Below are 23,229 nucleotides of genomic sequence, written 5' to 3' on the forward strand. Positions count from 1 at the left end.
AGTTCCATAAAATCCTAGTTAAGTTCTTTACCTTATTTACACAGTCACCACATATTTCCCCTGTCCACGAAGGTCACAGGCAGAAGCCCTGTGGTGACATGACAGTCATCCAGGCAATCAGACAGATTGCATCTGAAGAGGGCCAGTGATGTGCACTGTTTGCCATTAGGTGGGAGTCTGTTTCAAAGATTTGTTGAAGTGTGGTAGACATATCTCCCCCACCAGCATGTATTAGTAATATCACATATCAGGTAATCTCCTTACAGTGAGTAATCCATGTATCATTCCACCTACAGATATGCAGCATTTCCAATACAGCAGAGTCAGACATTGCCCAGTATGCAAGGCAGACATCACTTCTGAGCACTTTATATGACACAAACTACAATGACAGTTATTTCAGATTATCCTTATAGGACAGATACTGGGGACTTGAAGTTCCCTTGTGAGGAACCTTTGTGTTGTGTGCAATTGCCACTGATACTTGGAAAGGTACATGACAAAATGGCCATTGCACTCAAGTATTGGCATGCTTAGGGAAGAGTACAGATAGGTTATAGTCATTATCGCATGACAGTGACCTCAGTAATGACATGAACATGATATGCATCCCTTCTAACCACTGGGGAGACATGGTGATCTATGGTAAAGTAGATGTATACCTATGTGGCCAGGCCTGTAATACCCAGATCTATCACCCCTGAGTATGTACATCAGCTTTTGCTACTTACTGTATATGCTACTTACCAGAACATTGCTGTTACCGATGAAAATATTACATGCACATTTACATGGGGTTTACGGCCATGAGTATGTCAACAAGCATTTGTTCATGAAGATCCTGTTATAGGAGATTGACATAACTGGGTGATTGCATGAACACTCCCAGTTTGCTGTGTCATGAGGAGCTTCTTGTCCTCCTATCAGGTATGGCCAAGTCTATGCCGTTGCACAGGTGGTTGCATAAAGCATTGGTGTAGAGATCACCATAGTTGCCTGTCCCATCTGAGGGTGGAGGTGCAGTCAAACTATTTATGCCATCCCATAAGAGTTTATAATTTGTTTTGAAGTTTATTTCTGTGTTTACTGCAAGGGTTGGGGGTTGAGGTGTGAGTCTTACTTTTAAGGAGACCAATTTGTGGTCAGATCTCACCAAGGAGGACATCATAGTGGAGGTGCTACAGTGGTCACCCATATTGGTAAGCACCTGCTGAAGTACATCTGCTCCCCTTGTGGGGATGTCATTCCACTGGTCATTCCACTTTTTGGCCACAAAACCAAGACTGAAACACTAAAGGTGGAAGAGTGTCCATATTCACCAAGGATATTAACACCTCCAGGCTAGTTGCCCAACACAATGCATCTGAAATTCTCCAGGTGCAATGAACACTAGGTAAGACTGCAATCCAAATTGTAGCTTGCTACAGACCCCCCACCATGCCCCAAGATTCTCACTACACCTTTCTAAACATACTGGAAAATATTAAGATACAACCAAACACCCTAATACTGGGTGATTTCAACTACCCTGCCATTAACTGGGAAAACTACTCGGGTACCAACTCCTTTTCCCAATGGTTCTTGGAATTCATAAATTCCAACGCCCTGGATCAACTAATCCATTGTCCCACCAGGGGATCCAATATCCTAGACCTTGTCATTACCAACATGGGAGATAGATGTTCCACACCAGTGGTCACCCCCTCATTGGCCAGGTCTGACCATAAGCAAATCACCCTTGACATCCACATCCCACCCCCACCCCCCAGTAAGGAAACCTCCTTAAAAAACTACTCCAAAGCCAACTTCATGCTACTGAAGTCAGAAGTGACAAACTTCACGACACCCATGCAGACGGGATCTGAAAGTTCGACTGCAGAGCCCTACACTAAGGCACTGTTTGAGCACATCCACTCGTGCATGAATCGTGCCATCCCAAATAGAACCAAGATGCTCTTTTCCAAAAAAAGGAAGCCAATTTGGTGGTCCCCTGCTATAAACAAACTATACAACAAGAGAAGAAACTGTTGCAGAAAAGAGGAAAATCCCAGGATGCAAAAAACTCCCTCACCAGCCTCAGAAAGAAGCTGAGATGCCTCATAAAATCCTCAAAAGCTAGTTACGAAAATACAATTGCCAAAGATTCCAAAGACATCCACAAGGCATTCTATAGTTATGTCAAGAATCTAAATGTCAAAGCTCAGATCTGCTCTGAACTACAACAGAATGTCATTAAATATACTGATCCCAAGGATATTGCCAATATCCTGGCAGATCAATTTAGTGCCAACTTCACCCCCATCTCACTCCCTAAAGGGCCCATCTCAATACCAAAAGATTGCCAAATTCCAGTAATCACGGCCACACAGGTAGAAACTATACTCTCCAAAGCTAAGAATACAGCATCCATGGGACCAGATGACATCCCACGCTGTGTACTACATGAACTACAAAATGAACTGGCACCTCACCTAAGTGTCATGTTTAATCATAGCCTCGCCTCAGACTTCGTGCCCACTGAGTGGCACATAGCTACAGTTATCCCACTCCACAAGGGGGGATCTGCCTTGGATCCTGGGACCTACAGTCCCATCAGTCTGACAAGCTTGATCTGCAAGGGCATGGAACGCATTATCATGGAACTTATAAACAAAGACATTGGCAACCTTCAAACACTGGACCCCACCCAGTTTGGGTTTGTGAAGGGCCGATCTTGTCTCCTAAATCTGATTGACTTCTTTGAATCAGTCTCCAGAGCTGTAGACGAGGGTAAGGCAGTCCACACAGCCTATCTGGACCTCACCAAGGCCTTCGACACCATCCCTCACTCTGGAATCAGAGATAAACTTACTAAGCTGGGCATAAATCCCTACATCACTCGATGGGTTGCCAACTGGCTTACTGACAGAACTCACACTGTAAAAATAGCCGATTCCAAATCCAGCTCCAGACAAGTGACAAGTGGAGTACCTCAGGGTTCAGTCCTGGGACCGCTCTTGTTTGGCATCTACTTCTCTGAAGTACAGGCCAACACTAAGGGACTCTGGCTAACAAAGTTTGCAGATGACTGCAAACTGGGAGCCATTATTGAATCCCCAAATTATGTGGATATTATACAAAAAGGCCTTACAGAAACAGATGCCTGGTGCCAGAGCCATGGGCTCAAGCTTAATGCCAAGAAATGTATAGTTATCCCCTTTGGAAAAAAACATGTACCCATGAATTAGGCTGTGGCAGGACACTAAACATCAAAATTGTGATGAGAGACTTAGGGACACAGGTGGACAGTGGTCTCACTTTCAATAACCACATCACCACAACAGTCAGGAAATCCTTCTATGTGGCACACCTCATCACTAACGGCTTTTCATCCAAAAAAAAGGAGGTCATTGTCCGACTGTACTCATCCCTCATTAGACCCATTATAGAGTATAATGCCCATTTGGTATGTACCTCACAAGACATCTGCAACAGCTGGAAAGGCCAGAGAAATACCTCACTAAAAGAATCACAGTCCTAAAGCAGATGCCATATGCTGACCATATAAAAAAACTCCAGCTATACTCTGTGGCATATCGTCTACTCAGAGGCGATCTCTGCTTAACATACAAAGCCATGTCAAACCCTGAGCTGTTGGACATGCTCCACTTAAAGAATTCCCAATCCCTCAGAGCCACACCCTTCAGGGATCTAAGCCTTTTCATCACAATGAACAAAACATGCTGGAGGGATAGGTTCCTGACCCAGAGACTCCCCATACTCTGGAATAGACTGACCATACATGTCAAGCAGAGTGCCTCATTGGCCCTCTTCAAAAGAAACCTTGATGATTGGATGGGAGATAGGAAATTCACCCCGAGGATCATGTCAGTCACCCTGCTAGACAGGGGTCCAGAGAAGTAAATATTGTGGGAAGAAATATACAGGGAATTGTTATGGCTAGGCTTGCATAGGCCCTAGGGCCAATAGCCTAGTACTAACCTATGAACCTATGATTCAGGGAATTGTAGTTAAGGACATGGACTAACTTTTGGGCAAGTTAGGTTGAGCATAAGTAACAAACACAGTTGGTGGTTAATGAAAGTCACCCCACACCATGGTGTTGTGATGTAAATTGAGAGACACAAGTAGATTCTAATAAGAACAACATGTGTCCTGGTTCATGGAGTTGCTCCTGTAGCTGGCATTGGTTTGATTACATGCCCTAGTAGCTCTGAATAGCACCTGCAATGTGTCCAGGGAATCACACTGTTTAGCCAATCTGGATGTGTACCTATCTTTAATGAATATGGATACACCACCTGCATTACCTGGCACATTGTCAGCTTGAAGTCTGAATATGTGGAAGAATATGTAGTTTGGAATGGCTGTGGTGCTATCCACAGCCTTGAACCAGGTGTGTGTGATTGTGCAAATGTCTGCAGCTTCCAAGGTGGGGACACCTTCCAGTGAGTGGAGTTTGGTCTTGGCATTCCTAGCATGTAGCAGCATAACCATGATGTTGTTTGAAGATGGTATTTCCTGATTGGATAGTTTTCCTTTGAGACACCACTTATAACATGCACTATGGGGATGTTAGTAGCCTTGGCCAGTACACAAACTCCCAGGGGTTATAGATGAACACCATCTCTGGCAAAACTTTGAAGTCTGTTGAGCAAGTCATCCCAGGCTGATATGTACTGGATCCATTTACAATGGCACCACACGATAAGCCATTTATTGACTTCAATCATTTTTCATGTTTATTGAGCCATCATCCTAGGTGAATGTGAAATGCAGCTGAAGGCATACCCGTCAGAGACACCGAGTCTGTAAGGTCAGTCATGTGCCTGCATATAGTCCATTGAGGTATGTCTCAAGTTGTGCACACTAACAGGAACTATGACATCATCATAATGTTACTTGATGTTGACAGACCTGCGTCCATGTATAGTATGGCATATCCTGGCACCTCATAGAGAGCTATGACCTTTCCCATATATAGCCTGGTGAGAGGGACATCAGTGGGTCTCATGATGCAAGCACCTATGAATAATAGGTTTAAGTTTGTGTTTTGCGTCAATTGTTTGACTGGTGAGACAGTGGGCATGCACTATTATGTGTACTGTGTTCTGCAGAGGTATAATTATGTGTACTGAGCTTGCAACTGGGTTTCTGAGCTGTCTGTTGTTTGTGTATGTGTCTGGTAAGAAGCCCCACACATGCGGTTATGTGTGCTGTTGGTATGGGTACTCGGTGAGGTGTGCATGTTGGCAACCTGCTCATTGTCATATGTACTGACTGGTGTGTGAGACAGGATGGAATCAAGGTTTGTAATATAGTCACATCTCTTACATGTTTTGTTTGTGTGGCATAGCAGTATAGGGGCAGGGACACTTTCCACATCTTGACAGCAGTCATTGATAATACCATTAGTAACAGAGTTTTGCTGGTGTGTATGTCACAGCAGGCCATTGTTAGGCAGTGGCCTGACAGATGCTGAAAATGTAACATGTTATCACCTTTATGTAGTTTTTCTATGGTAACACAGCACCTGACACTGTGCCATAAGATGGTTGAGTGAGTACAATGCTTTGCCAGGTATGTGGCCTGTGGATTAACCAAAATCCTGTTATTAGGCATGGTTGCAGTAGCATACCTACTAATGCGACAATGTACTACACCAGTAAAGTTAGGGTCATGCTGCTACACCCTTGGGGTTAACAGCCTCAAACACACTGTCTGTAGACACTCCTTTCAGTAAAGATGTGGATGTCTGTACATGCACAGAGGACTTGTTCAACTCTGGAAGCATTACTATGGTCTTGCTAGTCTACACTGCCTGTCATGCAACCAGACAGCAAACTGGATGTTATATGACATGATGTGGGAACACAGATGTGTTCCGGTTGCATAAATGTACAGTATGATATACCTAGGACATGTGTGAGGTACACACACTTTGGCCAAAGGTGGCCACTCCTCTGCAGTATGCCTCAGATCAATGTCATGCAGATGTGCACCATGAAGATGTTGAAGGTCAGGCAGCATGAATTGCTGTGAAATGGTCACCTAACAGGGATCACTGCCACTGTGGTGCTTGTTTTAGCAACCTTGGATGTGTATGTCACCGGACATTGAACATTATATTGTAATGCTGCAGCTGTGCTCTGACTAACCATCTGGTCAGTACACTAGTGAAGTCCTAACAACCCTGGAATAGAAGGCATAATACATGCCAAACTCAAATGATTGCTCTGGTTGCTAATCAACGCATCTACCTGGAAAAGGGTATTGCAAGCCTAGAGAGCATTGTATGACATGGGACAACTATGTGAATGAACAAACAGGCTGTGGCTTGCTTCTCATGAGCAGCTTGGTACTAAAGTTTTGCTCTGGTGAGAAACAAAGTGTAGGAGCATGGTATCCCAGAACAGATTGGTTGTGGTGAGATCAGCAGTTGTAGTAGGCGGGCACCAGCAATTCACGGGACTCCCCTCTTGTCAACATTCTTCACAAGGTAATTGTATCATTGTAGTACACACTGCTTGAGTGGTGTGCAATTGCAGAATAACTGTGTAAACACACCCTCCTTACCTTTCACCTGGTGTACGTATGCATACCTCTCAACTGTACAGATTTTTGCAGAATGTCCAGATTTTTACCTCGTATTTTTGGTCTGTTTTTCATAAAATTGTGGTTTTCTGGCATATTAGTGGCAAATCATTAAGGATTGAAGTTAGAAAATAAATGACAGATATTTGAGTTACAGATTTCACACCCTTCAGAAAATTCATGCTAATGCAAAACATGTTATTCTATCAACTTTCTAAGTTTGTAAGAGTGATATTTAAAAATTGTTCCTATTTTTTGGTCCTATATCCCACTTTTATTTATGGCTTTATCCAGAGTTCTTGCTCTATGAGGTTGAGAGGTATGTACATATGACTTTCTCCTCCATTGTTGCCTGTCCTCTGTACAGACACAACCATCTTGGATGACTATCTTCTTGGAAATCATGATGGAATTAACTGCAATACTTAGTTGCACACAGGACCACTAGCATGAAGTGACAAGCACTGTCCCCAGATGTCTCAGTTGTCTTATATTTAAAAATGAAAAGACATCATGGAAATGATCAGTAACAATATAGTACACCTGCAGACACTGGCCCAAACTTAGTGTGTTTTGTTCAAGGTCAGAGCAAGCCTACCCTAAGCAGTGGACCTCATTGAGTGTTAAACTATGCAATGGATGAGGGGAAAATGATTCACTTCACTTACCATGGCCTGACAAGGTATTTGACAAGATGAGGCCATCAGGCATTGTTGAAACACTGTAGAGGTTATTTACAAACTAGTATGTCAGCTGCTGGATAGCCAATTATCCAGGAAGATAGCATTGGGTAGTCAGGGACTTATGGACACAGAGAGTGATCTAGCCTTTGACTTTCACTGGTTGGTAAGATGTGGGAATTCATTCAATGTTGCACAACCTATAGATAAAGGTATGGCATGTGAATCCCAGAATTTCATTGATACACTGCATTTGGCACTCATCAAACCTATCACTGAGTGCAATGCCACCTTTGGTTGTAAGTATATAGGCATATCTAACAGCTTTAACAGCCACAGAGGTTCCACAGCAAACCAATACATGGTGTACATAACTTGTATTATGCAGACTATGTCAAGGCCATAACTGTGTATTCTGTCCTCTAAATGGTTTGGAGGGGATGTGTATAGCTGCCATACAGGGAGGTGCCAGATCCCACTGTGTACTTTCTGCACAAACAAGAAAGGACTAGCAAGAGAATTACCTGTTTTACACAGCAACACATTGACTGTGGTAGAAATAGGACATGCTGGAGAGACAGGTATTTGATACTACACCCTATATGTAAGAGGCTCCCATCCATGTGGAACACACTTCCTCTGTAACGCACATCATGTACAAGTTACACAATGGGATGCAGAACAAGACAATCATAACTGGTTTAGCACAAATGTCTGTAATGGACACAGGAAAATTGTAGATGGTTCATCTCCTATGCCACAGCTTGTAGATGTGTCAGCTTCCAAAACCCTGCTTACAGTTATCAAGGGTACCACACCTTGTCAGAGATTAGGGATGTATGACTAGGCTGACAGAAGCCATTACTCTTTTTAGCCTGTGATACACATATAAATCTATGGAGCCATATACCTATACAGCTTTACCTTTCTGAAGACATTTTTCTTCTGTCCTGACATTCCATCCTGTGCTCTGATGTTTATGGGTTTATTGAAACTGTGTACCCATAGGTGTGTCCTACAAAATCCTGAAACTGAAACATAAACAGTTCCATGAGACACCTTTCATTGTGTAAGCATACAGTCATTACAACATCATCCAATGTAATGTACACAAAATAATGTGGTTTACTTATTACAAGTGGCACCATACAATATCTGTCAGTGACCAGTACAAGTAGCATGTCAAAGGCAACAAAGGATGAAACAAATACATAGTAATTTAGATAGTCATCCTGTGCATCAGACACATAGATTCATTTCCTTGCATCAATGACAAGGACGACGGGGATATGGCACAGGTATCATCACTGCACAGGGTATTGTGTGGAGGTGCAGGAGGCCTAGACTGACCTAACAGGTTGGCAAGCATGTGTGTGAGTCAGGAAGGGAAGCAGGCAAGATGGATAATGGAAATGTGCTGTGTATGTCTGTTAGTGACCTGATTGTGACAGTGTGTGGGTATCTCCATGAACACAGTCAAGCTCAGTGCTAGCCCTATGTGTCTGCATGTTGGACAGCTTTGATCCATGCATGGTAGAGCTGACAGCTCACCATCTCTGCCCCTGAACATGGGAACTGGCTTTGCCAGGAGTTGCACTGGCACCTCTATGCCCAAGGTCAGAAGGAGGGCTACTACCTGAAGATGACTGCTGTCTGCTGGGACTGTGTCCTCCACTGGAATGCCTGGAACCATGAGCCCATGGACTGCCATGTCTTGGTGTGGACAGCACACTCCCCTGTGGAGTTCTGGATGTACTGCCACTACAGGAGCGTGATTGTGCATGGCCATATGGACTCTCAGCAGATGTAGTTGCTGACCTATGTCCACATGTCTGATGCTCAACTCCAAGCAGACTTTCCATCACAGACAATGTCCATTACAAGACAGATATTGTGCGTTCTGTCACAGACCAATATCTTTCCAGTGTGTCAGTCAGCTGATCCAGAGTATCAGCAATGTGCTAGAGGCAGTCACAGATGTCAGACTGTGCTGCATCCATAACCATGAGCATTTATCTGGAGTTCCTTTCAGACTGTGTTTGTGCCTCCATGATGGCACTAAACATACACTGAGTGATATGTAACAAGACACCTGCAACAGGTGGTGGAAGGACAGCAGGCCTCCTGCAAACACCCCTATCAATCCACCTTTGTGGAACCTCACCATCTCTTTGGCTATGGCCAGTATCAACACTCACTGCAGCCATAGTAGCTACACTTTCGTGTTCAATGTCCCCAGCCCCTGACTGTCCAATATATGTGGCCTCAGGAGACTGGGTATGCATGGGCATATTGATTGTGTAAGGTGATAATGAGGGCAGAGGATGGATGTAAGCCTCTGTGACAGATTCAGCACCTGCAACCTCCACCTATGCCTCACTTTGGCCACCATCATCATCAGAGTCTGAAGAGACACTGACATCAAGTTGTGAAGGGAAAAGAGACCAATCCTCCTGGTCACCTGTGATAAAAAGGGAAAAGCAGTACATTAATATCTGCACTACTATGCTCTGCAGTACTAGCTTGCAATATATGTTAAGCTGTGTAAAATACTGTTGGTATTACATGCTTGTTTAACCCCCAGTTTCATATACTAGGACTTTAGGACATTATTTTCTAACAAATATCTGTAGTTACTTGTAAAGAACACGCTTTTTATTCAAGAATCTCATGAGCAACAATGATGTACACTGTTGACATTTGTCAAAACTCTGCACAGTTGACACATATGGCAATCTGTAATGTCCTGAAAATACTGTTAAATTTATCAGTGTGGTCACACCTACAAGGCATAGCTATGACTCTAAAATGTGTTCTGTTGGAAAATATCTGTGCAGTTGGGAATCATGCAGACAGTACATCTATTCAGCTGGCAGGCCCGGGATGACACTTTAGTGAAGACATTGTACTAAATCTACATCTCTAACAAAACAGCGTTATGCTTACCTGGAGCACGGCCATGTCCAATTCCTGATGGTCCTGTGAAAATGTGAGGGAGAGGTAATATAAACAGCACCACATGTGGCACTATAACAGATTAATACACCCAAATATCTCACATTTACAGTAGATACTATGTTAATTGGTATGTTGGTCACAATCTAAGCATGAAATTCAAACTGCAACTAACCTCCTTATCCCCCAACAAAATACCTGGCACCCACATAAAACTATGTACATCCTGACACACTAAATGCTACAGTATTCCAATGTTGATCCAACTAAGCATACCTGGACACCCCTCTTGCATGGAAATAGTGGCACCCACATCCACGACTGTGTGATGGATGCCTGGGAGCTGTCTTGTGTTCCTAGGTTCACCAGGAATTCCTCAGTGGCTGACAGTGGTTGTTCCACCACAGACTCTCCACCAGTGACACCGTAATCCCTGGCCATGTGTGCTGCTCTTCTGCATGTGGCTTTGACCATATTGGTGGCACGGTGTTGCACCTGCTCATATGTCCTGCTCTGGTGACCGATGGCATTCACATCGTGAACCAAGTCATCCCACAATGTTGCTCACTCGTCCCTCTTTGGCCACTTCCTGGACAGAAGGAATTGATGGTGTTGACTTAAGGCCTCCAGGATAATTTCATTTTCAGTGTCTGTAAAAGGGCCCCCGATGTTGGGGATACATATTTCTTGAAAAATAACAAAATGGGAACACATGTCAGGATCACGTATGTGGGAGTATAGTATGTAGAAAAACAGCAATAATGATTGGCTACCAGTATTTACTACTTGATTACACATCATATTCAACACTATGCAAACATAGTAAGGGTGTGGATACAACTGGGATAGTCGCGATAGTCAGCTATTCCTGTTTGTGCCATGACAGATACTTATGTATGATCACACACCCAACACAGGAGTCCATTAAGTTGTGGCCTCTAGGTGTTAACTCCTCTTACAATATATAAAGCCAACAGTACCAAACAAATAACAGTGTAGTATTACCACCGATATTAAGGGAAATTTCCAGGAGACCAGTATACCTAATTAACACAAACCATTCTACCTTTACTGTACTTTAGTTCCCCTGTAGGTGTAATACATCTGGAGATCAATGACATATCATCATTACAGTACTAAGAAAGGCTTAATAATGAAATTCTCATTCCCCCTACATATATTGAAACATATGTATCATGTTGGAAACAAAATGGTTACATACCTGGTGGAGTACAATACTCCTCTGTTGAAAGGTACAGATATATAAATGCTGTGCATACAAGTTCACCCTACAGAGTAACTGTCATACACAATGGTTCCCCTAGCTAGCTGTTTGCCTTTTAACATGGTTCTCATTAGCAAATGATTACCTCTGAACCAATCTGTGCTTCTGAAATGCTAATTGCAGCCAACATATCTGATTTGCAGTATAATTAGCCAATCCCATGCAACCACTGAACAAGATATATGGCCTCAATGTAGATTACACCCCCTTTCTCATATGTTGGGTTGGAAATTACTGGGATACAGATACTAAGTCATGGCAGGTTGAATGTCTGTAGCAGCTACTATTTGCATGCAAATGTGTGTGCTATATGCTGAAGCTAAGGGTGATGCTGCAGGCAATAGCCATAGGCAGAGAGGGTGAACACTTTGCAGGACAGCAAGCTTTATGAGTAAGTGTGGAACCTGAGGTAGCCTTGTATAGATAGAGCCAGATTGAGGGTACCCATCTCACTGGGAAATAAGGTATGTGTTCCACTTAAGTCTGTCAGCCAACGGTATCAGTAACACAATGCAAGGTAAAATGCTTGGTGTGTCCTAGAAAAATGTACGGGAAACATTAAACATGATGTCATGCAGTTGGACAACTGCCAAGTCATGTGTTATGTCATGGTAGTTCCCTGTTAAGTGTGTGCTGGCAACCCTTGCATCTAGCTCAACCTCCAGATATGTATGTTACTTGTGCAGCTGTGGTTGTCTGTGATATCACCAGCAAATCATTGTAGGCTGCAGTCTGATATTACTGGGCTACAATTTCAGTACACACTTCAACATCCTCTGGGAATTCAGGCTAATGGATGACCTGACATTCTCTGCACTTTACAGTGTTGTACAAGGACTAGTTGAGAGTGGTCCTATATGTAGGCCTTTGACCTCTGTTATTTAGATGCAGACATTCCAACTGTACTGCTTTGGGTGGATAAATAGGTGATGAGACAGACATACATATCATGATTTATAGTATTGATGTCCACATATATGTATTTTCATTGCTAGACACAGCTGTAATTGAACCCAGGGCCATGTGTACGAAAAAATAATGTTCTCAGTGCATTTTACAGACTGAGCTACAGAATCTCAGTTACAGAAGGCATATTTTTACATGTTAGTTATCATTCCACCGTTATCTGCTGTTAAATACTGCACTTATATCTATTATTATGTGTATGACTTAAGAGTACTGTATTTGTATACTAGAGTCCCAGTTAAAAGCCTATTTTCCATTAATATTTTAGCAAGTGTGTTCTTACATGTTGTTCATAGGTTCATAGGTTCATAGGTTGCTACTAGGCTATCGGCCCTAGGGCCTATGCAAGCCTAGCCATAACAATTCCCTGGATATTTCTTCCCAAAATATTTACTTCTCCAGGACCCTGTCTAGCAGGGCGACTGACATGATGCCTGGGGTGAATTTCCTATCTCCCATCCAGTCATCAATGTTCCTTTTGAAGAGGGCCAATGAGGCGCTCTGCTTGATATGTATGGGCAGTCTATTCCAGAGTATGGGGAGTCTCTGGGTCAGGAACCTATCCCTCCAGCATGTTTTGTTCATTGTGATGACAAGGTTTAGATCCCTGAAGCATGTGGCTCTGAGGGATTGGGATTTCCTTAAATGGAGCATGTCCAACAGCTCAGGGTTTGGCATGGCCTTGTATGTTAAGCAGAGATCGCCTCTGAGTAGACGATATGCCACAGAGTATAGCTGGAGTTTTTTTAGACAGTCAGTGTATGGCATCTGCTTTAGGCCTGTGATTCTTTTAGTGAGGTATTTCTGTGGCCTTTCAAGCTGTTGCAGATGTCTTGTGAGGTACATACCAAACGGGGCATTATACTCTATAATGGGTCTAATGAGGGATGAGTACAGTGGGACAATGACCTCCTTTTTCCTGGATGAAAAGCCCTTAGTGATGAGGTGTGCCACATAGAAGGATTTCCTGACTGTTGTGGCAGTGTGGTTATCGAAAGTGAGACCACTGTCCACCTGTGTCCCTAAGTCTCTCATCACACTTTCGATGTTTAGTGTCCTGCCACCTATGTGGTAATTCATGGGTACATGTTTTTTTCCAAAGGGGATAACTATACATTTCTTGGCATTAAGCTTGAGCCCATGGCTCTGGCACCAGGCATCTGTTTCTGTAAGGCCCTTTTGTACAATATCCACATAATTTGGGAATTCAATAATGGCTCCCAGTTTGCAGTCATCTGCAAACTTTGTTAGCCAGAGACCCTTAGTGTTGGCCTGTACTTCAGAGAAGTAAATGCCAAACAAGAGTGGTCCCAGGACTGAACCCTGAGGTACTCCACTTGCCACTTGTCTGGAGCTGGATTTGGAGTCGGCTACTTTTACTGTCTAGGTTCTGTCAGTAAGCCAGTTAGCAACCCATTGAGTGACGTAGGGATTTATGCCCAGCTTACTAAGTTTATCTATGATTCCAGAGTGGGGGATGGTGTCAAAGGCCTTGGCGAGGTCCAGATAGGCTGTGTGGACTGCCTTACCCTCATCCACAGCTCTTGTGCATATATTTTCAGGATTACCTGTTATTAGATACCTCACTTACATCTATGTCTATGGCTTTATAGTGATGCATTTCCTTACTAGAGTGCCAATTATAGTACCATTTTTCTATTAATCTGTTAGCTGATTTGTGAGGTGCCACCCACCAGTATGGACAGCATGCTCTCCATCCGGCATAGGAGTGCACCAACAGTTCGGCACAGCAACCTAGACACCATACCTGGCAGCTCCTCACGGGTGACAAAATCACCCCCTCCACTTCCACTCCAAGAGGGGGGCCCAGCCTGTGTGGCAAAACTACCCAATGCCACAGATAGTGCAGGGGCAGCAGAGGGGACATCACCAGGCTGTGGCCCAGATGTGCTGGGTCCTGATGCCACGGTCAGGGGAACCAAGGTAGGTGGATCACCAGGAACTGGCCTACCTTGTTGCACTGTAGTAAATTAAATATAAAGTTAAAAGAAATAACCAAACAAATGTTAGTATTAACATAATGGGAGATAATATTGATTAATCAAAATACATATTAAGGAATATTATGAGGAACGCAACAGTACATAACATAAATATAAGTATGTTAACAGCAAACCAGTATGAAATAATACATAAGGCCAACATAACAGTTAGTAACAAATAATATATTAATATCAAATCATAAAGATAAATCACATTAATAAATTAAAGAAGGTAAGGGGTGGGGAGAGAGAGAGAGAGAGAGAAAAATACCATTAGTAACTTTACAGGTAATATTAATACACATATTACTAATACATACTTCTACAGATGTGCAACTTCAATCGTGAGTACAGTGACTGCAATTCTTATATATATGATGTTGCATGTACATACCTCTCAACCTGTTAGCATGAGACAGCATGGGCCAAGCATTAACAATTGCCGGTATACAGGCACAACTACAGGGAGCTGTTTTATGTAGTGGGCTCATGCATTATTACTAAGGTATTCTGTAAGTGGATTTGCCAGTAAATTGCATTCCAACTAATATCATGTATCTGCTAATCAAGGGTTAGTCATATGGGGCACTAGTCATTACATTCTTCAAAAGTATGACAGTTGAGGTATGTTTGTGTGCACTAAGTACACTAGACAGCTGGTTATTTGTCAGCTGGCTGCCATGGGATTAGAACCTACAGACAATGACTGCAGGAATTATGTGCACTTTATTTCAATATAATGAACTCTCTAAACACTATCTCCTTTAAGATGTTTCTTGCAACATTTTGTGTGAAATCCTATATTTACACATATGCATAGCTGTGTGTGGTATCACATTGGAAACGAAATGCGGTGAACACATGAACAATGAGCTCTTTAGTTGCCTACAGTGGTTATCAAAGCACCAATTCCTTTTACACTCTAATGCTTAATGTCACATGAAATCTGGCAATTACACACATGTATGGCTGTGGAGGTAGCCTGTAGACCTAACCATATACCCTGTTCATTTACTGAGTGCTATTTACAGCATATTTTAGGAAAAATTATCAGAACTCAGACTTGAGCCTTTTTCTGAGCATTGTACAACATCTACTACATTTATTTCTGACATTTGTTGGTGCATTATTTATTAGTTAATATGTAACAGTTGATTGGTGTCTGAATGGAACACACAGGTAGTCAATAGAAGAATAATGAAAACTTATTTGAAAGATTACTTCTCAAAGCACAATCCTGTTTTAAACTTTATTCATAATGTTCCTTAAAATCTGGCATTTACACACATGGATAGCAGTCCAGGACTTCAGTTACCTTATCCATATACCATGTTCATTGACTGGATGGAATGGGTTCAGGCACCTAGGCGGTGCGACACCCCCTTGTGAGACAGCTGGATGTGGACACATGGCAGGTTGGCAGTTTAGCTGCAGTGACAAATGCCTGCAGACAATTCCCTGTGGGAATAGAGGAACCCCCTGCACTCTAACCACAGGTGGGAGACACAAACCCCCTTAGTGATACACTCTACACCCCCCTAGAAACCACCACATGCAACTGTCAGTGGAACATGTGCCTGGCATAGGATGTCAAGTGGGCATGAAAGTGTTAGTCTGAAACCTGTGTGCTGTGGGCAAAGCCTTAAAGTGATGTGTGCAGTGCTTGGTGCATACGAAATTCAGATATAATCACAACTTATAGAAATGTGCCACAGCACGGAGAAAATCCTGCACATCACTGTAGTCACATTTATGTTGCAAGATGTGCTTTAGACGACGCTCCCTTACAATAATAGCCTTCCTACGTGGTGTCACAGGCATTCCCCTCAAAAGAGACTCCCGTTGGGTATCTGTCAGGTTCTGTTCCTGTTGCAGAACAGACAGAAGGTCAGATAGCTGCACAGTAGGGCATTCCAGTAACACCTTCAGCTGACGATGCCATGCCTCTACCTGGTTATTAGTACACAGGAAGTCCATGTCAGAGACATCACACACATTCCAAAACCTCAAAGGGTAGGATGATGGCAGTTGTTGCTGTGCAGAGCAGAGGGATGCATACTTGTGTGGTCGGCCTCGCACATAATGATGATCCAGAAATACGCCAATAGGCTTTGCACAGTCTGGTAAAATAGCCACGATGTCCAGAAATGCAGGGACAACATCTTCCACTGGTAAGAATGCCAATGCAATTAGCTTGCGTATGGCAATTGAGAAAGCAGTGTCCGTACCATAGAGGACCACAAGGTGGTGATGCTAGGTCTGGCGCCAAATGATCTGTGCGAAATGGAAAAGGCACCCCTTCAGAATACTCTTAGGGAATGCCTTACAGCTGGCATGGATCATTGCCTTCTCAAAATCAGTCATAATATACTGTGGAGCCAAGGTGCACCCCTGTTCTGCGGCCATACCCTTCAGTATCTCCCACAGACTGTTGTATGCAGACTCTGACTTCCTTGTCATGAGACAGTACACCAGGGGGACAATCCTTGTTGAGGTTGGGGTGCCAATACAGCCATGTAATGTATACAGCTGGCGACATATATCAGCCTGTGTAGGGAAGGTGCCATCCCCAAGAATGATGTCAGATCTGCACAGATCAGTCAGATTCTGTGATGTTGTAAGTAGAACCAAGGAATCAGTCCCATCCATATCAGACTTTCTACGGAGGACAAAACTGCCACTACAGAGTAGATACTGGCTGACATCAATATCCGCGAGTGTTACTGGAGGTGTGGTCATGGATGCCTGTGCCCTCTGCCGTACCCTGGTAATGCTACGATGCAGGGTGGCACAGCAAGGTATCTCTTGTAGTACATTGTCATCTGCTGAGCCTAGGACACTCTGCATTACCAGGCTTGGCAAGTCATTGCCGGTTACTGCCCTCTGCCACAGTTCTACTCGCAGTTTAGCCACTTGGGCTATTGTTGCATCTGGCCTGTGCTGGTGTGGCAGTGATTTAAGCAGTTCCTCCCCCTCATCCTGACGAACAGTGATGGCACGACCTCTGCAGGCCTGTACTCTCCGCTCAATACATGCCCAGTACTGTTTAGGTGGTGCTTCACGCTCCAAATGATAGAGGTATCCCTCCACTACCAGCATTGGTTTTCCCCATTGGCTGGGCACTGTGCTGTATCTGTTGCCAAGTTGACCAGGGCTATACAGGTACATAGATTCCATCATGGTAACATCACTTGTTGATGGCATCTCAGTATCCATCACGGCCAGTGTAGCTGGGAACAGGATGTAGACATGTCACTGGTACAAGTCTCTATCAGATGTTAGAATAGTTGCTGTACACCACCTTGTGTTGTACCCTGTGAAGTAGCGCTGCCTTCCACAGTTCCCTGTACAGCTGTATGTACTCCACCTTGATCTGACTACCCGTTCTGCTAGGGTTTCACTATGTGCAGTTCACACAGCCATGGGGCTGACAAGTGCTTGTAGCCTGGTAGGCATCTACATGACTTGCTTGCAACACAATTTCTATGTGTACTGGACAGGTCCCCTTTAACTCCCAGCTGTTCCTGTCGGCCAATCAGGGTGTGGGGCTTAGTCTCAGTTTCAGTGACAGTGGTTACATAGGGAGGTTACTCAGTGTTGCACCCTTGTCTACCTACATGGGCCTGCATACTTCTGTACCCAGCTCCAGCAAACAATGGATGGGTTTGGCAGCCCCTGCAATACACACATGCTGCTGTGGACTAGGTGTAGGGTTGCTACCCCTGCGTGACAGTGTTCCCCTACTACAATCTTTATTCCCTGCTGTTGGCTTGGTACTCTGTGCTTGCCTGAGTTCCATGTTCCCACCTGCCATTGCACTAGGGGGGCTCTGGCAGAACAGTTGCTGTCTGTTGCAGGCATGCCTCTCCATCACTATGGGTTGGGCATGAAATGGAAATATTCACAACAGTGGTACTCACTGAGACACTATGTCTATCATGCTGTGACATGCTTGGTTGCTGTTACACCAACAGGTCTTATAGTAGCATGTACTTTCTGAGGGGTATGAAGTCTGAAACTCATCTGTCTGTTCCACTACACTGTTGAATATCCACATATGTGTGGTATTTAGGCTACATATATTCTGCACAGCTCAGGGCTGTTTGTGCTATTATATAATGGTAGACTGTATTGGAAGGGACTTGCTATCTGAAAATGCGCATGTACATACACTCTGCTGCAGCTGCAGCTACTATGGATGATACTACTTGCTTCCTGGGAGTGTTTAGTGTGCGGGTTTGTGAGGACTTCTGGTGATCTACAGGTATGTTGCTTTACTTTTCTTATTGAATGTATTTGTGTGCTTTGTTTGTACATGTGGAGCGGCTGTGGTATGATACATTTACTTGCGTTCATTTGGCTTAACTTGTTGTTGGCATTCCACGCCTATTTACACTGTTGGTTTGCAGCCTGTGTAGCTGCTTTAGGGGTTGTCTCTTGTTTGTTTTCCCACCGATGTGGGTTCCAATGGCGTATCTCCCTTTCAGCTGCACCGCTCTACGGTCTAGCAGTGCTGTGGCCTTCTAGTTTCGGCGTTGTAGCTCATGGGCAATCATCTCGCGATCTACACGCCGGAACCCGGATGGACTATACAGCATTATTTCAGACAGAATGAGTAGAACACAGGCTTGAACCTTACTCTGGTTATTGCACTACATGCATTTCAGACATTTGTGGCTACATTCTTTATTCATTTACACGTAGAAGTTGACTGGTGTCAGACTAGAAAACACATGCAGTGAATACAGGAATACTGAACACTTATTTGAAAAGATTACTTATCAAAGCACATGCCTGATTTACACTGTATTGAAAATGTTCCCTAAAATCTGCCATTTATACACATGGATAGTGGTCCAGGACTGCAGTACCCTTACCCATATGCCATGTTCATTGCCTGGGTGGAATATACAGCATTATTTCAGATCAAATGAGCAGAACAGAGGCTTGAACCTTATTCTGGGTAATGCACTACATTTATTTCAGACAGTTTTTGCAGCATTCTTTATTGATTTACATTTAACAGTTGACTAGTGTCAGATTAGAACACACATGCAGTGACTACAGGAGTAATGAACACTTTTTATTTGAAAACATTACATATCAAAGCACATCACCCTATATAATTTATTGATTAATGTTGCTTCAAGTCTGGCATGTAGACCATGGATAGCTGTGTAAAACATCTAATAAATAACCTATATAACCTGTCCATTAATTGAATGCAACCTACAGTATATTTCAGACAATGAGCAGACCAGAACAGTAACACTAAATACTGGTAGACCCCAACATTAACTGATGTTTGGAAGCTATATACACAGTAATGCATGTTTACCTGATTTAACTTGCTTTACCATTTCACTTGGATAGCACAGAGAAGTAGTATATCTTCATATATGCTACTAAGATGCCTGTTAGCTTTGCGGAGTGAAGCTGCTTGGGTTTGTGCATTGCTAAACACAGCAGAACTACAACAATTAAATACATCTGTTTTCTATTTTTAGATGTCTAATGAGGTTGCTAGGCACCATGCCACTCCTCACAAACAGGGAGAGGGCAACAAAAAAAAAAAATACAATTGATCACATCTGGTTTCTATTTTTAGATATACAGTAGATATCAGGTGTATATGTATAAGGGCAGCTCGGCATCACTAAGCACTGCACCACTCCACATAAACAGGGAGAGACAAAAAAATACATAATCAGTTACATCCCTTTTCTATTTTTAGATATATAGCAGATGTCAGGTGTATATGTATAAGCACAACTTGGCATTGCTAAGCACCACACAGTGCAAACACATAAAAAAATAAAAAATAAAAAATAAAAAAGTCTGCCCTTTGCTTACCACCTCTCCAGACTTGCATGGATTCAATACCCATGTAAATCTTATCTCTCTCAGCAGCTCACCATAATTAATATGTATGGCACGTTGCTGGGGAGAAACCATGACCGTGTACACAAATACATTCCGTGTAGGCTCTACATGGAGCCTGCATGGATTTTATTGATTCCTGGGGACTGTCTATCCTTCTTATACTTTGCACCCTCTCTATTTTGTTTACCTATTCCTCAAAATCACTTTTATATAGAATCTTCTCTCCAGATTATGTGGCCAACGTATTTGAGTTTTAGTTTTACTATCAGAACTTCTACTGAACATTCTGAGTTTATTTCCTTAGATTTTGACTGGTTATATCTTCTTGCAGTCTGTAGAATCTGCAAATGTTTTCTCCAAAACCACAGCTTAAAAATATGGATTTTTTTTTCAATATACTGTCTTACTTGCAGTCAGACTTTCACAGCCATATGTTATTACTAGGAAAACTATAGCTTTGATTATATGGAGCTTCCTTGACAAAGTGATGCCTTTGTTCTTTAAAATAGTATCCAGAATTGCCATATCTGTCCTTCCAAGAATGAAGACTCTATTAATTTCATGATTGCTCTCAACATTTGCAGATACCTTTGAACTCAAGAAAATAAACCATATCACTGCATCTTACTCCTCTCCATTTACTTGGAAAGAATTTATAGTGTAAGATGACAATTTTAGTTTTTTATGCTCAGCATCAAACCAACTTTTATGCATTCTATTTTAACCTTTATCACCATCAGCATCATCTGCATATTCTGGTTTCAAGGCTCACAAAACTTGATAAAATCAGATCATGGTTTAAGCTGTTTGGAGATATACCAGAGATGCTGTCTATGGGAAAAAAACAGAATCTTTACATGAGGCATAAGCCACAGCATGTTTTTAAGTATAATATAAGCAGACCATATTATTTAATGCATCCCATAAGGAAAAAAATAAAATAATAACATCATAATCAAGAAGCAGCTACTATAGTATGTTCCAGTTTACAGAGCATAGAATTTGATTGAAGCATTAAGCTCAAAGATCCTCACATTTCTAAAGTGGCAAATATTCTGAAGCTTCTTGAACTTTTATTGCTCTACACATTAGATATAAGTAGTTGGCCACTCTTCGATTTACAGATGATACCTATGAATTAGATATGGCTTGGTGTAGCTATGGCTAATTAATTCAGTATGCCATCATTGCCAGGAGTTTTATTTATTCTTGTCAGCCTTATCAGCTGAGACCACAGAGTTATAAAGTGTGACTTATGAAAGAAACACTCAACATCAAGAATCACTGTAACAATAAAATTTTTGCAAGGAGGTCTCACCTCCATCATCCGCATAACCCCAACACCCCTGTAACATACAATGAGGTCATTGTACCTCAGAGAAAGATGAATTCTCATACCAGTATCTCAGACATTATAGGATTAATATATAACAAAAACAAAAGGACACTTCAGGGTTTGCAACTCTTCAACTTAAATTCTGGATAATTGTGCTGACCTACTTAATGTACTACCCAGTGGATCTACCAAAAGAACACTGTAACAAGTCTATGGACCACTGCAACACATGAGAAGAGATTTCAGACAACCTGAGAGCCAATGACCTGTTTTGCAGGAACCAGTTCTTGATTAGTACCATGGTGTGGAAGGATCAGTGAGACACTGATTCCTACCTATAAGTAGTTGTAGTAAGACCAGTAGTAAACAGGTAGTAATCAACAACTGAATCACTGATGTTCCTCATTCTTGGCATCCCTTACTTAAGTCCACTAACAAAGCCTCCAATAAACCAAGTGCTGCTTGCACCATCAAAGACTCATGTTTTTCTTTTAACTTTTCTTATCTCAGTTTGCTAGCTGTGGATACTTTGAAGCAGTGTAGCAACTACTCAATTAGCATTGACATTGGCATCAACCTCCTTTTTTCCATTTTGTACATGGGGTCAGTATGTCAGATCTACAGTGACCAACACCTGGAGCAAAGTTCACAAGTAAATATCCCATGTTTCCTGCTAAATCTTTACCTCTAGACCACTTTGACTCTCTCTGGAAAATGCAAGCATCTGAAAAATGTAAATATTTAGTTTGGAGACTGGTCTCTCTCAGCAACCGGCAGTGTCAGTAAACAACAGCATAATATTTCACCAATGTATGTTGAGGTTGTTAAAAACATCTTTGCTAAAGCCTCCCAGACCCCCACACAGCAAACTGCTACCCCCCCCCAGTGACTCACACATATGTATTCTTAAACCATCTCCCACAACTCCTCTATTATGAACCCAAACTGCCAGCCTTTGCCCTGTGGAACCAAAGGTCTGCTTAGATAAAAGGTCCTTTATCAGGTAACTCCATATTTAGGCACACTGACTCTACACTCACCAGGCTGGACAAGGAGAGGGTTACTGTTAGCTGTTTGTCTAGTATTAGGATTAAGAACATTACTAGGTCCTCAGGACCTTTCACTATTCTATACGTGGGTATTCATTTATTTATTTGACCTTTGATTATTGGGAAGTCCAACTGGGCACAAATCCCATTTTCAGAGGAAGCCTGGGGAGAAAAGCTCTATAAGACATACAAATTATATACATGTGATCATGGAAACATACATGAAGTAAAAGAAGATTACAACAAATTATACAAATGAGATCAATAGAAGAAAAAAAAACATAATTACATTAGAGACAGGCAAAACACACATACACAAAGACACATAGATTCATAGGAGAGTACTAGGACAATGGCTTAAGAGCCTTCAAAGCTTAACTAATATAACCCAATTTTACCCAACATATGGCCCCTAGGGGCAAGAAGATGGCATGGGTCTGTGCCTATGTACTGAGTATCTTACAAATTACCCCTGTCC

The sequence above is a fragment of the Protopterus annectens genome, chromosome 2.part1 (assembly GCF_019279795.1).
Source record: "Protopterus annectens isolate FY-2018-M chromosome 2.part1, PAN1.0, whole genome shotgun sequence".
NCBI lineage: Eukaryota > Metazoa > Chordata > Ceratodontiformes > Protopteridae > Protopterus > Protopterus annectens.